Genomic DNA, 13872 nt, shown 5'->3' with positions numbered 1-13872 from the left:
GACATTAACCTTAATCACCTGCCTAACGTGCTGTCTGCCAGGATTCTCCACTATAGAGTTCCTGTTTTTCCCTTTCCGTACTCAGGTTCAGCCCTCACTCGGGTGAGGGGACTCCAGCTCCTATCCAGGAAGAAGGGTATCTACATACATATTATGCAGAATTTTTCTCTATGACTATGGAAGCACGATGATAACAATTCTATAGTTTCTTGGTAATGGTGATAGTTGAGGGTGAAAGCAGTGGCCAATTAGAAAATGACTGAAAAAGTTGTCAACTGTTCTTTCCTTTTTGCAGTTGGCCAAATAGATCTTTTAGCCAAAAAAGGTCATCATTAAGACTATTCCATCACCCCACACTGAATGCCTGAAAAATGGGAAACCTTATTCAAAAACAAGTAAAAGAAAACGAAAGCAACGACCAATATTTACCTTGAGCCAGACGCTCCCCCATCACTGCTCGCCTCTATCAGCTCTGCCCCGTAGATGTCATTATCCTGTCACAGAGAGGCTGGATAACTTGCTTGGCACCCCCACAACTGGCATATGTGTGCCCACCCATGTCTCCAGCCCACAGCCTTCTCCACCTTCTCTCTGTGGCACAACATTGCCTTTTCCAGTTTAAAAAGCCCAAGAAGGAGAATCTACCCTGGACAGATGGACTTTTATAAATCAGAAAAACTCTCTAAAATAGAAACAAACCAAAGATGGGACAAGCTATTCATAGCTGTGGCTCAGATCACGTAAATGTCTTCTCTCTCTATCTATAACATCCATAGCGATATTCCTGCCAGCTCCCCCAACTACGGGCCTCAGAGCACTGTTGTCAAAGTTTAAGGAAATAAGATGATCATGAAAACGGAAGTTGCAGTCTTACCTTGGTAATGCTCAGTGGCCTTTCACCATAGCTTTTCCAATCCCAGCGCCCTTGTGGTGCAGCAACCTTTTAGCTGTAACCAGCAACTCCTGATGAAATTCTAAAGGAAAAGTCCATCCCAGTCATCTCAATCAGTTCTCATAGTTCATGGCTTCCTGCCCTCAGCAAGTACCAGGCAGAGGTGACAGGCTCCCCGGTCTGTGATCAGAGCTGCACCATCTGCCCCCAAGGAGCCCCGCCCCTCCCGAGCATTTTGAAAGCTTCCACAGGCTTATTGGGCCCAGAGGATGCCACTGCCCCAGAACAGCCAGTGAGGAAGGACCACGAGTGGCTGGTCTTTCTCTGGCCCTGGGCCACATTGGTCACAGTGCCCCTGTACTACTTGAAAGTTTTTTCGCGGGGTTTGAGTTTACCAACATGGGGGCGGAGGGGGGAGGGTGTTTTTCCTACTCAAACGTGGCAGAGTTAGTAAACTTTCAGGCTAACTCTATCAGGGACTTCGCTCTGCCTCGCAGCGTTTGTCTGCAAGACAAGAAAATGCTGGGGCTCTGCTGCCTGGTGCCATCTGCATGACCAGGGCCACCATTCGCTCAGCCTGGCCCATGAGATGCTATGAGCACAAATGATAGAATGAGCGTGAGAGATGGGCACAAAATTGGCTCTTAATGCACGTCACTTCCCCATTTTTTGTTTGTTTGTTATAGCACTCTAGCTGATTTCACTCTCAGAGCCTCTTCAATGTGCTACTTCACCTGGCACTGCATCTCAGAGGAGCAGAGAGTAATGGAGGCAATGGGGAATGGACACTGACCTCTAGAGTGGTGAGGTGCTGTCCTGGACTCCACCAGCCAAGGGACCAACAGGACCAAGAAGATTGCTGAGATGACCTCAGGGGGCTTGCTGGCCCAACCAGACAGGTGAGCCACTGGTCACACACTTTCTGATCCGTGCACCAAAGGGAGCCACTGGGTGGGCTCCTCTCCTGCCTTTATGTCTGGGAACCTCGTGGGGGACAGAATTCGGACAGATCTGCTTCTCCCCCTGGCCTAGAACTACAGTCCACAATCTCAGGTTCCTCATGGAGTTTCTTTCTTTGGATTTTAGGACTAAGACAATGCTTTGCTGTGAGTGCCTGGTAGGAAAGAGCTTTTTGACAGATGTTCATAGCAACATAGAGTTCTTGGGTCCTAAGTCTCCTTGGAAACATTCTGCTTCATTTCCTCCAAAAGGTTTTTGTAAAAATAAATGGATTAATGCACAAAAAGTATCTACTATACTATCTAGAATTTAGTAAACTCCAAATAATTGGTAGCTGATGTAAACATGCCTAGTCTAAGTCTCAAATCTGATCTGTAAAACTGCTTTGTCTTTTACTATCCTTGGTAACAAAGGGCCCAGAACAGTGTCCAGAATCAGTTGTACTCGTTGAATTGTAGCTATTATTAATTTATTGTTATATCGCCGGACACCCAAGAGTTGGACCTACATGTTAAACACAAGTTGAAAGAATCCTGAACTCCTTAAACTTATAATTTAACGAGTTACTAATTTGAGATGAGATTGTTTAGTCTTATTATTTCAATTTAATCAATACAACAAACTTTTGTGAATGTCTGCTCTGTGGTAAGCGCACATTAGTACATTAGATCTGGAGGTAGAGATATAAACAGGCATGACCTTCTACCAAGGGACACAGCCTAAGGAGCCTGGAAAGGGGTCCAGTAGACAATTGTAATGGGGTATGATAAATACCATTCCCCATTATATGGAAGACTCCGCAAAGCAAAGTATTAGAACAGAGGTGGGGGCAATAACTCCATCAGAGATTACTGGGGAAAGTCACCAAAGAGATGGCTTTGAATATGATTTGTGACTAAGTATCTTCTAAACTCTTAGAGGCAGGTACCTGAGTCAAACCTTTTACTGAACGAGGATCAGTAATGCTGTCTAATTATGTCTAATGTTTTCATCAGTGGAAACTAAATAAGTGATCTTTGGACAACTTTTACATACTTAGACCTGAGAATACAGAGAATATAGTGTGGAGAGGGGAGGGGGCAGGAAATCTACCTTCTGAAGGAGAAAATCTATTTCCCTCAGACTGGCTCATTGCTTTAAGGTTGTAATGAGCTGGGTTATGACAGTTTGTAGGGAGGGAAAGTTCAGGGCAAACTGGCCTTTGTGTGGTCTGGAAAAAAAAAAAAACTTCATCTTTTTGTCCACCTCCAACAGACAGGGGTCGGAAAAAACACAAAACAAAAACGGATTCCAGCAGCTACTCAGAAAAGAACAAGGAAATGACCTTGCTTTTAGGTTTCAGATGTCTGAGCAGAAGTGAAAGTTAATTTCAGCCATGTTCACCCTCACAGAGTCGTAGAATCCATGAAAAAGGCAGAGGGGAGGTGGGGGAAAGACCCAGGGGCGACGCTGGGAAGTACTGAGGCGGGTCAGGTGAGGGTAGGGGTGTCTTTTTTAGACATGTTGTTAGAGAACCTCGGAGAAAATGCTCAGTGCTGCATGAGTCTAGAACCCGGCTCCGAAACCCCCCAGTTCAGTGTTCAGCCTCACTGGCTCCCTCATTTATTTTTGCACATTTGGAGTGACTTATGCAAAATTTGGAGCTCTCCTGTCATGCCTCTTCACAAGTCTCTTGACACCAGTACATTTCTGATCTAAATCGAAAGCTGTGGGCAATAGAATATTCGAGTGGAAGAAACATTAAAATAACCCAGGCCAAGATTCACTTCAGGAATGGTGATATGAGAAGTTGGGCCATTTCTCTCTGAAGAAAGCAAGTGTAAAACTAGACAAAGTTGTCAAAACCAATCATTTTAGGGCCCCAGAAAATGACCAAAGGCAGACAACAAATTGAGAAGTGCTTTATCTTGAAAAACTGCTATTGCATATAAAAGACCATGAATCCGTGGTCTTCTTGCTTAGGGGTTCTACCCTCCCCCATGACTTAGCTTGGGTTCCGAGGACCACAGCTTTACCAGTGGGAATGGTGAGCTTGTTTCGAGGGTTGTTAGAAAAAAGTCAGCAACGTTATCAAGTGACAGATTTGGTCTGGGATGGAAAGATGAAAACTGCAGGTTTATGAGTTAGAGGTCATGTAATTCGTTCTAGACAAGAAGTGAAATGCTGCAGCTTTGCCAGCTTAGCCTCGTAATGGTTATAACCTCTTTTCAGAGTGAGTAGATGATCACCCAGAAATGTAAAGGGGGAAATCCTGGAAGTTAGAGAACCGTGAAAGGGCCCCTCAGGCTTCTAAAATATGCATGAGTCAGGGAGACCTGAGAATGCAGTGAAAAGTGGGAGCCAAGGGAAACCTAAGGACTTACTGTAGATTTAAATTTATTACTCCAACCACACACAGCTTGGGCAGCAGCAGGTGCAAGGTTTATATATTCAAGGTGTCTGAGCATAATCTCTGTCCAAATAATAGCCCGACCATTAAATACTGCAGAAACAGAAATTTTCTGTTAGAAAACCAGACTAAAATAACAATAATAATAAATAAAATACTAAAAATAAAAACCTCACAGTGATATCAGTGGCTACACACCATCGAGGAGACCAACTCGGACATTAAAGTGCAGGTAAGTTAGTAAAACACCCAACAGCTTTTCGGAAAATGAAACAGAATTCAGAATTACTGCAATGTCCAATTTTCAACTAGAAATTACTAGACATGCAAAGAAACAGGAAACCATGGCCAGAAAAAGTCAATACTGACTCTAAGCTATTATGGTTATTTTCAAGGGATTAAAGGAAAATGTGCTCAAAGAATTAAAAGAATTTATGTTAACAATGAGTCAACAGAAAGGGAATCTCAACTGAGAAATGGAAATTATTTTTTAAAGAGTCAGATGAAATTTCTAGAGCTAAAAACTAAAAAATCTAACATTAAAAATTCACTAAATAGTGTTCAACAGCAGATCTGAGATGCAGAAGAAAAAATTTGAAGGTACAGCAATAAAAGTTATCCAGTCTAAAGAATGAGAACAAAAAGAGTTAAGAAAAATGAACAGAGCCTTAGAGACCTGCCAGACAATGGAAAGTGTTCATATAAATGTAATAGGAGTCCCAAGGGATGAAAAAGAGAAAAAGGCACAGAAAAATTATTTGAAGAATCAAGCAGTTGAGAAAAGTCAGTGTTAGTGAGTAACATTGACTTAAAGAGTCAGTGCGATGGTCTGAATGTTCGTGTCCTCCCCAGATTCACATGTTGAAGCTTGATGCCTAATGTGACGGTGTCAGAGGGTGGAGCCTTTGGGAGGTGAGTAGGTCATGAGAGTGGAGCCTTATAGAAATAAAATCTCTCAGTTTTATTTATCTGGAAAAGAATTAGAATTAGTATCCTTATAAAACAGGCCCAAGAGAACTCTTCCTCCCTTACACCATGTGAAGTTATAGGAAAAAGTTAGCCATCTATGAAGCAGATCCTAACCAGACACCAAATCTGCTGGTTCCTCGATCTTGGACTTCCCAGTCTCCATAACAGTGGGAAATAAATTTCTGTTGTTTATAAGCCAGCCAGTTTATGTTATTTTGTTTTAACAGCCCAAACAGACTAGGACAGTTAAGAAACTAAATGAACCCAACATAACATAAGCGCAAAGAGAACTGCGCCTCGACATCATGCTCTAAATACTGAAAATCAAAGAAAAGAAGTAATCTTGCAAGCAGCAAGAGAAAAAATGATGCATCATATTTATGGCAACAATACAATTAATGGCTGATGTCTCATAGGAAACAATGGTGGCTGGAAGGCAGTGGAATGATATATTTAAAGTGCAAAATGAAATAAAAAACTATCACCTAAAGAATTCACTATTCAATAAAACTATCCTTCAGAAATGGAGCTAATATAAATATTTTCCCAAACAAACAAAACTAAATAGAATTTGTTTCTATGTGACTTACACTACAGGAAAAACTATAAAGTCCTTCTGGCTGGAAGAAAATACCAGATGGTAACCAGTTCACGGAAAGGAACGAAAGCACTGGAAGGGGCAAGCATGTAGGTAAATAAAACTATATTTAACAATATAAATATATATTTTCTTCTCTTAACCTTTTAAAAACGCATATGAGTGCTCAAAGCAGAAATTCTAACATCATATTGTGGGGTTATTACACATATCAATACATTTGACAATAGTAGCACAGAGGAGGCGGCATGAGAAATAGAGCAATACTAGTTTCTTTTTCTCACCAAAAAGTCATTATTAATTTAAAGTAGATTGGGATAAATTGGAGATGCATATTATAATCTCTAGAGGAGCCACTAAGGAAAAAAAATTTCAAAGACACATAGCTAAGATGTAAAGAGGAGGAGTGGTCTCAGCAAGTTAGCACAGTAGAAGGTCCCAATGCTTGTTCCCCCATACACACACACACACACACACACACACACACACGGTAACAAATAAAGAACTACAGATAAAAACAGCGCTGGGAGAGCTCTGGAATGCAATGAAGAACTTACAGCAGAAACCAAGGATGGCTGCAGAGAAGAGAGCATAGGAACTATCTTACCTGGATCGCCCCATCCCCTAGTCCTGCACAGCTTTGTGCCAAGAGGGACCCCTCAGCATGACCCTCCCATGGGGAAAAGGAGATGGGGAGGACCCCAGCAGCCCTCCCCTCTGCTGTAGACACACTGAAGACTCTCACGGTGTTTGCTGATGCTGACCCCAGCTGACAGAGCTGCCTCTCCCCAGGACTCCCCGTGGGTCCCTCTATTTGATTTTCTCTCTGTTACTTATCAGTAGCTACAGTCACCTTGTCCGTTAGTTTATTTGATTGTTAGTGCCTGTCTTTGCTCACTAGAATGCAGGCAGGTCCCACAAAACTTGGCCGTGTAGTTTTTGTTGGTCACTCCGTCCCCCACCTCTTGAACAGTTCTTAGCACATCCAAGGTACTTGGTCGTCATTACTGAGTGACTGGGGAAAGTTTCTTCTGGGTGATGTCATCCCCATTTTATAGGGTTAGGAGAAAGAAGCAAAGAGATCTGCTCAAGGCTACAAGCTGGTGAGCAACACCATCAGGACTGGATGCCAAGTCTCCTGACCCACAGTCCAGTCCTCTTTGCTCTCCAACACTCGGCCTCTTAGAAAACTCGTCCCTTACTTCCATTCCACAATCCCACTAATGATTGGGTTGAGTTGAGAGCAGATGTTCTGGGAGCTTCAAACCCGGAAGGTCGAGCTGCCACAAATCAAACTTTCTCAGTCATTTAAAGCGACGTCAGCAATGTCTGCAGCTTGGCAACTCGAGGCCCTCCCAGACCCCCCGAGGGGCCACCCTGGCCTGCTGGGGCCCACCACTGCTGAGTCAGTGCCCAGGAGGGGCTCACTCAGGGCAGTAGCAGAATCTGAGACTGAGCCAGTCACTCAATGGAACACAGACTGAGCCCCAGGAGCAGGAAGAAACAGGCCAGGGCTGGGGCTGAGGCTGGGGAAGCTTGGTGGCCGCAAGGGCTGGGGTCTGGAGAATTCTCCCCAGTGAGGAAGAGGAGACCTTGAAACCTCCTAACTCACCTGGTTCAGGCCCCAAATTGCTCCCACCACTACCTGAAATACTCCACTTTAACTTCCTTTACAAATCACCTTGTTACCTTGTTCCAAAAAGGACTGCAGTCTAAAAAGATTCACATCTGACAATATACAAAAATAAAACATTTTTAAATAGATGAGGAAAATGAGTCAAAGGGGTGAATAAGAGTAGAAAAGTAAGATGGGGCCAAGAATGAGGTAGGTAGATCCCAAATCTGCCATGAAGTCTTCCCCACTCGCTAAGGAGGGCCACACGCTTGGCTCTGAGTTTTCCAGAACCTGGAGTGAAGAGCACAGCACCACGGCTCAAGAATCACAGTGTCCAAAAGAGAAAAACCAGCTGCTCAAAGAAGCCTAGTTCTCCTGAGGCTGAGGTCACAGAAAAGTCCATCCAGTGCTCCAGGGCTGTCTGGTGGGTCTTTACTGGGGGGACACTGCGTAATGTAGAACACAACCTCCTCACGAAGGCTCAGGGACAGGCTTATTGGTTATTTTCTGTGGTGTACCATGGTCAGTTCAGGTCACACCAAAAGGTGGCAGGACCCAGGGAAGACAGAGCAGACGGAGGAATCAACAGGGCCACGTTTGAAACTCCTTTCAGCCTTGGGTACTGGGTGAGATAGGCCATGGACAAATCATTTTAGCAATCTGGGCTTCAATTTCCTCATCTATGAAAAGAATAATGCGTACTCTCACAGAATTCCTATTAAGGATTAATTAGCAAAACTATATTGTCACTGTTATGGGCTGAATGTTTGTGTCTGCCCCCAAATTCATATGTTGAAATGTGATGGTATGAGGAGATAGGGCCTTTGGGAGGTGACTACAGTCATGAGGGTGGAGCCTTCGGGGTGTCATTAGCGCCCTTCTGATAAGCAAGGCAAGAGAAATTATTCTCTTTTTGCCATGTGAGGACCCAAGAAGGCGGTTGTCTGCAAACCGAGAAGTAAGCTCTCACCAGACGCTGGATCTGCAGCACCTTAATCTTGGGCTTCCAGCCTCTAGAACTGTGAGAAATAAGTGTTTGTTGTTTAAGCTGTCCAGTCAATGGTTATAGCAGCTCTAAACAACTATGACAGGCACCAATATATTTTAAGCTATAGTAATTAAAACGGTATAGTATTGACTGGATTCAGCGGTAGACAACTAGATTAGTATAATTGAATGGAATGATCGGTACACACATGGAAATCAACTATATTAAAATGCGGGCATTTTTACCCAGGGGAGAAAGAATAAATAATTCAATAAATGATGTTGGCGCACTTGAGCATCCATATAGAAAAAAAAAAATTATATGTTTAACCTCCTTGGTAACCAGAGAAATGAAAAGCCACAGTGAGGTACTGTTCTCCCCCATGATACACAAAAAGTCAGCATACCAGGAGCTGTCTTGGTTAATGGGTAACCGGGTCCTACTGGTTGGGATATAAATAGCGACATTATTAAAGGGAGAGAAATCTGTCAGTATCTAGCAAAAAGGAAAAGGCCCAGTCACCCGCAGTGTCGCCTCTAAGAACCTACGATGGAGAAGCCCAGGTAAGCGAGGTTAACGCTGTGCCACTGTGACTGGAAGGGGGCGGGTCACTGACGTGGCTCAGAGCCGCGTGTATCAACATCAAGCACCTGCTGGGGAGGAAAAAGGCAAATGGTAGAGCAATACATACAGGATTATACCATTAGGAATAAATACAAAACGAAACTCTGTGTGTGTTTTCTGTATTCATGTGCATAAAATAAATGAATAAAGAACATACACCCCAAACTCATAGCAGTGACTGTTTCTGGGGAGGAGGGGAGTTGCAGGGGCTGGTCAAAAGAGACTTAGCCTTACCTATAATATTCTAATCTTTTTAACAAAAGAATCAATTTACTAACAATTAATATACTTCTTAAGACAATACACAGTATGGAAAAACCGAGAAGCAATAAGCTGAAATACAATAATAATTAATTATAGGTGGTGGGAATATAAATGATTGTTCTTTTTGAACTTTTTGATTTTTTTGCGTTTTTCAAATTTTCCTGTTTTTTAATTTCAAAAAATTAAAACTAAAGGCTCTGAAAATTTTGGCCCTGGACTAGCCCTGGAATGGGGCTCTGTGCTGAGCAAACAGGCCGGGGTCTGGCAGGCCCTCCCCCTTAGCCCATTTCTTCCCCACAGACTCTGGCCTTGCCTCAGCCCTGGCCCCTACACTGCAGCCCAAATGGCCTTCCAGACGGGACACACAGGAGAGTTTCCGGCCTATACCGGGCCTCAGGCCAGAGGGGGCCTAAATTCTCACTGCCTTGCTCAAGCCATCAGGAGGGACCATTGTGCCACGATAGGAATTCGAGGCCCAGAAATGCGCTGAGATCCTTTTCTTGCTCTGCCCTCTCTTGATGCACACACATTCCAGACACCCAGGTGCAAACACCCCAGCTGCCTTGGGGCAAGGTGGGGCAAGTGGCGGAATTTCCCCAAGTGACAGTAATGAATGGAAAACATTCTTATGCATCTTGCTGCCAAGCTCAGGCCTGGAAGGGAATGACAAGTTCCAGACTGGCAGCCGGGTTTCCGTGCGAGCTGCCGAGTTGCCGATACACCTGGGGAAGTGACCTCTCAGTCGCCTCCGCCTCTCCATCTGCAGAAAGGACATCACAAAATTTGCCCCTTGCTGAAAATAAAGATGGAGTAATTTACTACCCTGTTTTAGCTCCTTAGAAAAGATGAGTGGTCATCACCCAGGCCCGTTAATAATGGGGAGAGAGCCCCATCAAGCTCCTTCCAAGGATGGGAGAGGGCAATGGCCCAGCTCTCAAACCACCCACCCCATTACCAGCCATCCATCCAGGGCATTCCTGACATTCCTGACTTAGCTTGTTTTCCTCCTGTTTCTTCTTTAACAGAAGAAACGAAGCACAGGGTTTATAAAAACGTGTGCTCATTCATTCATTCATGTGCTCACTGACTCATGCATCAGTGGGTACCCACTGGGTTCCAGCCCTGGTTGGGGCACTGGGAACATTTCCGGGAATGGACACCATCCCTCACCTCGCGGGGCTTGGACTCTAGTAGGAGAGAACTTGCCCTTCGGGTTAAGTGTCAGAGTGGCGGTTTGCATGAGGAATGAGGGACACCAATTCTAGTTAGAGGAATGGATACTGAGGGATAGAATCACTACATTTAGGGAAAGATTAAAGAATCTATGTATTCTAGGGCCTGCAAATAGGTACACCTGACCGGATTTATTAAACATTTCTCTACTCCCTTCTAACATTTGAGTTAGATCACACAAGAACAATTATCTAGCTCAGAACCTAGTATTTTGCAAGTACTGGATGTATTTGTGTGGGCATGTTTGTATGTCGATGCGTTTTAAAAATCTAATGGTTCTTTTGATAGCGAGAAGCCTTTTGTAAAGACATAGTTTAGAAGGACTTTGATGTTCAAAAGTTTGGGTCTAAACTGTATTTTAAACTTAGCCTCTCTGCCTGATTTCTTTTAGACTCTGAAGTCCCAGAGGTCTGAGTTGTTTGCGTGGCTAGATTTCAGGGTAAGAAGGGTCGATTGGGGGTGGGGTGGAGGTTGAGAGGATTTTATACAGCCACTCTGAGGTGCTGTTCCCTCCTAACTGCCAACAGTTCGTTTTTCTCTCTTGGACAATTGCAAAAATAATCCAACTCCTTCGGCCCCCTGAGCCCTGACTCGCAAGGATGCAGAAATTCCTACAGGGTTAAACTGGCTCAGAAAGCTGAGGTCGGGCCCAAGGAGAAACGAGTGGGTCCTACACAGAGAAAGTGTGATGAGGTTGTCCTAAGGTGGGGGTGTGCCACAGGTGGGGTTCAGTTGCAGAACTCTTGGCCTCAGCTGGCCTGGCCCTTCCTGCGACAGCTAGACAACCCAAGGCCTTCATGAGGGGCAGGGAGAAGAGTCCTATTAGATCATCTTGGCACTGTCCTGTTCACTTACACAGGCTCCAGACTCCAGGACTCTGGAAAGAATGTATCTCACTGCCTTAGTCCATTGGGGTTACTCTAACAAAATCCACAGATTGAGTGGCTTATAAACAACAGAAACTTATTTCTCACAGTCCTGGAGGCTGGAAGTCCAAGATCAGAGCACCAGCAGATTTGGTGTCTGGTTAGAGCCCACTTCCTCTTTCACAGTTGGCACCTTTTCCCTGTGTCCCTCGCATGGCGGGAGAGAGGAGGGAGCTCTCTGGGGTCTCTTTATAAGGGCGCTGATCCCATTCATGAGATCTCTACCCTCAAGACTTAATTACCTCCCCCAAACCCACTTCCTAAGAGCATCTTCTTTGGTGGTTAGGATTTTGACATATGAATTGGGGGGGGGGCACATTTAAACATTAGAATTGGTTCTGAACATTTCTCTTCCCTTTTTGTTTCTTCCTTTCCTCCTCCCCCTCCTCTTCCTATTTTCCTCCTCCTTCTTCTTCCTCTCCCCGCTTTCTCCTTCCCCACCTCACTGTCTCCCTCGTGCTCTCTATTTCCTTCTCTTAAGCCTATGGCATCATCCTCAACAACCATTTGCAATGAGGGCTGATTCTGCTTGCTGAACATCTTGATACGATCATGAAACATTAAGCTGAAAGCGATCCATCGAGGAGTCCTACAGACATGATTTCTCTGTGTGTTCATCAGTCTGTCATCTGTACCTCGGTTTCTCTCATCCCAGAGTGCGTTAAATAAGCCCATCTCTGTGTGCCCGCATCTACTTGTCTCTCCCGGCTGCCAGTTCTCTCTGTGAACCAGAAACAGTCATAGTTATAAGATGTCAGTCAGTAGAATGGCAGCTGCCCATGCTGGAGTGGCCGGCTGCACCCTGGCGGGAAGTGCTCTGATGCTGTGCCTGAAAACTGTGGCTGAACCGCGGGGCCACGTTTGTCTGCTCTGTGCTCCGTCCTGTTTTCCTGGTGTCAGATTCCAAACAGAATTCCTCGTGTTCAGAGAAGACAAATAAGGCAGCTAAGGCACGTGGGAACCCTGCCAGCTCGATTCTTTAATATTTGCTCATGCCGTGCACTAGACTAGAATGAGCCACAGGCACACTCCATTTCACGTGCACAGTCGAAGAAGCAGTAGGCTCATAAGACATGATAAGAAACATTGCCTATTGGGTATCTATTCTGTGCCAAACGTTATATCAGGCATTTTATAGGCATTCATTTTAATTCTCACAACAACACATAGTGGTAGGAATTGTTATCCCCAGTGAGTGGATAAGGAAACTGAGACTCAAAAGGGTTAGATATTTGCCCACAGCAGACCGATAACAAATGACAAAGTCAAGACCAGATCCAAGGTCCCTGAAGCCTGAACTGTGTACTATAATATGCAGCTGACCCTTGAACAACATGGGTTTGAACTACACAGGTCCACTTACATGTGGAATTTTAAAAATATGTACTATAAATGTATTTTCTCTTCTTTATGATTTTCTTAATATTATTTTCTTTTCTCTAATTAACTTTATTGTAAGAATACGGTACATAATACAAATGACATACAAAATATGTGTTAATCGCTTGTTTATTATTGGTGAGGTTTCCAGTCAACAACACAGAAGTAGTTAAGCTTTGGGGGGATCAAAAGTTATACTCGGATTTTCAACTACGTAGAGGGCTGGCATCTGTGCAAGTCAACTGTACTTCTCCCTGCCTCTCCCACTGGTCAGGATGGGGCAAACGGGAGAAAAAGTATGTATCCCATTTGCTTTAACAATATGAGACGAGTCAGTTTGAGTTGATTTTAGGAGAGCAGTTAAGTGTAAAGGATATTCTGCCCTCAGTTAGGGAGTTGCGTATGTGGAGTAGAATTCCTGAAAAGGGTCTGAATGTGAAATCTGCAGACCAGCTTCTCTTAGAATGCCTCCCTGTGCTCTGTGTGATAGACGACAAGCACCTTGTTATCTTCTGTGACCTGGTCTTGATCCTGCCTCTAAAGCTCATGATTATGGCCTAGGTTTCGTTAGTGATAGAATGATTAAGTTTGACTTCATTCTTGTTTGTGACAATTTCTCCTCCTGACAACCATCCCTAGTCTAAGGAATGGTCAGAGACTGGCTGGTAGAAATGAAAAGAATAAACTCATTGCAGCAGCTATTGGCTCGGCCACTAGAAGTGCTGTTGCATTCGTGAAGCAACTGGGCATCTCTGTGTCCACCAGATGTCCTCATGCGGCCTGTGAATCTGGGACCACCTCACTGCCACCCCTTGCCCCCACCACCACCACCACACACAAATTTAAAGCCGGGCAGAGAACAAGCAGGCTCTCCCCTGGGACACTGTGGTGTGGCCCTGTTCATGAGTGACTCACCTGCTAGCTCTCACCCCAGCCTCAGGGCGGGCCCAACAGACTCTTTCTCTCTGTCCATTTGGTTTGACCTTTTTTTAGTCCAGATTTGCAGTATCTGCCAGACCCTCCCACTTTTCAGT

At 44.5% G+C, this 13872-nt stretch overlaps 1 protein-coding gene and 1 long non-coding RNA gene across 4 annotated transcripts in view; one reads left to right on the top strand and one right to left on the bottom strand.

The window, feature by feature from the left end:
* Positions 1-1111, bottom strand: part of BLK (BLK proto-oncogene, Src family tyrosine kinase) — a 48766-nt gene extending 47655 nt beyond the window's left edge. The window contains exon 1 of the mRNA XM_039876074.1: positions 875-1111. The gene's annotated coding sequence lies outside the window, so the exon portion shown is untranslated. The remainder of the gene's footprint in view (positions 1-874) is intronic.
* A 221-nt stretch (positions 1112-1332) lies between these two features.
* LOC120613351 (uncharacterized) lies at positions 1333-12113 on the top strand. 3 transcript variants are annotated; one of them, XR_005655677.1, is made up of 4 exons: positions 1333-1791; positions 5808-5897; positions 10924-10971; positions 11940-12113. It is a non-coding gene; the product is annotated as an uncharacterized LOC120613351 (long non-coding RNA). The 3 variants fall into 3 exon arrangements; XR_005655675.1 differs by having other exon boundaries at positions 5808-5901; XR_005655676.1 differs by lacking the exons at positions 1333-1791; positions 5808-5897 and adding an exon at positions 8405-8974.
* The last annotated feature ends 1759 nt before the right edge of the window (positions 12114-13872 follow it).

Source organism: Pteropus medius, unplaced genomic scaffold (genome assembly GCF_902729225.1).
Source record: "Pteropus medius unplaced genomic scaffold, Ma_sr-lr_union100, whole genome shotgun sequence".
Classification (NCBI taxonomy): Eukaryota; Metazoa; Chordata; class Mammalia; order Chiroptera; family Pteropodidae; genus Pteropus; species Pteropus medius.
This window is presented reverse-complemented; position numbering and strand designations above follow the sequence as displayed.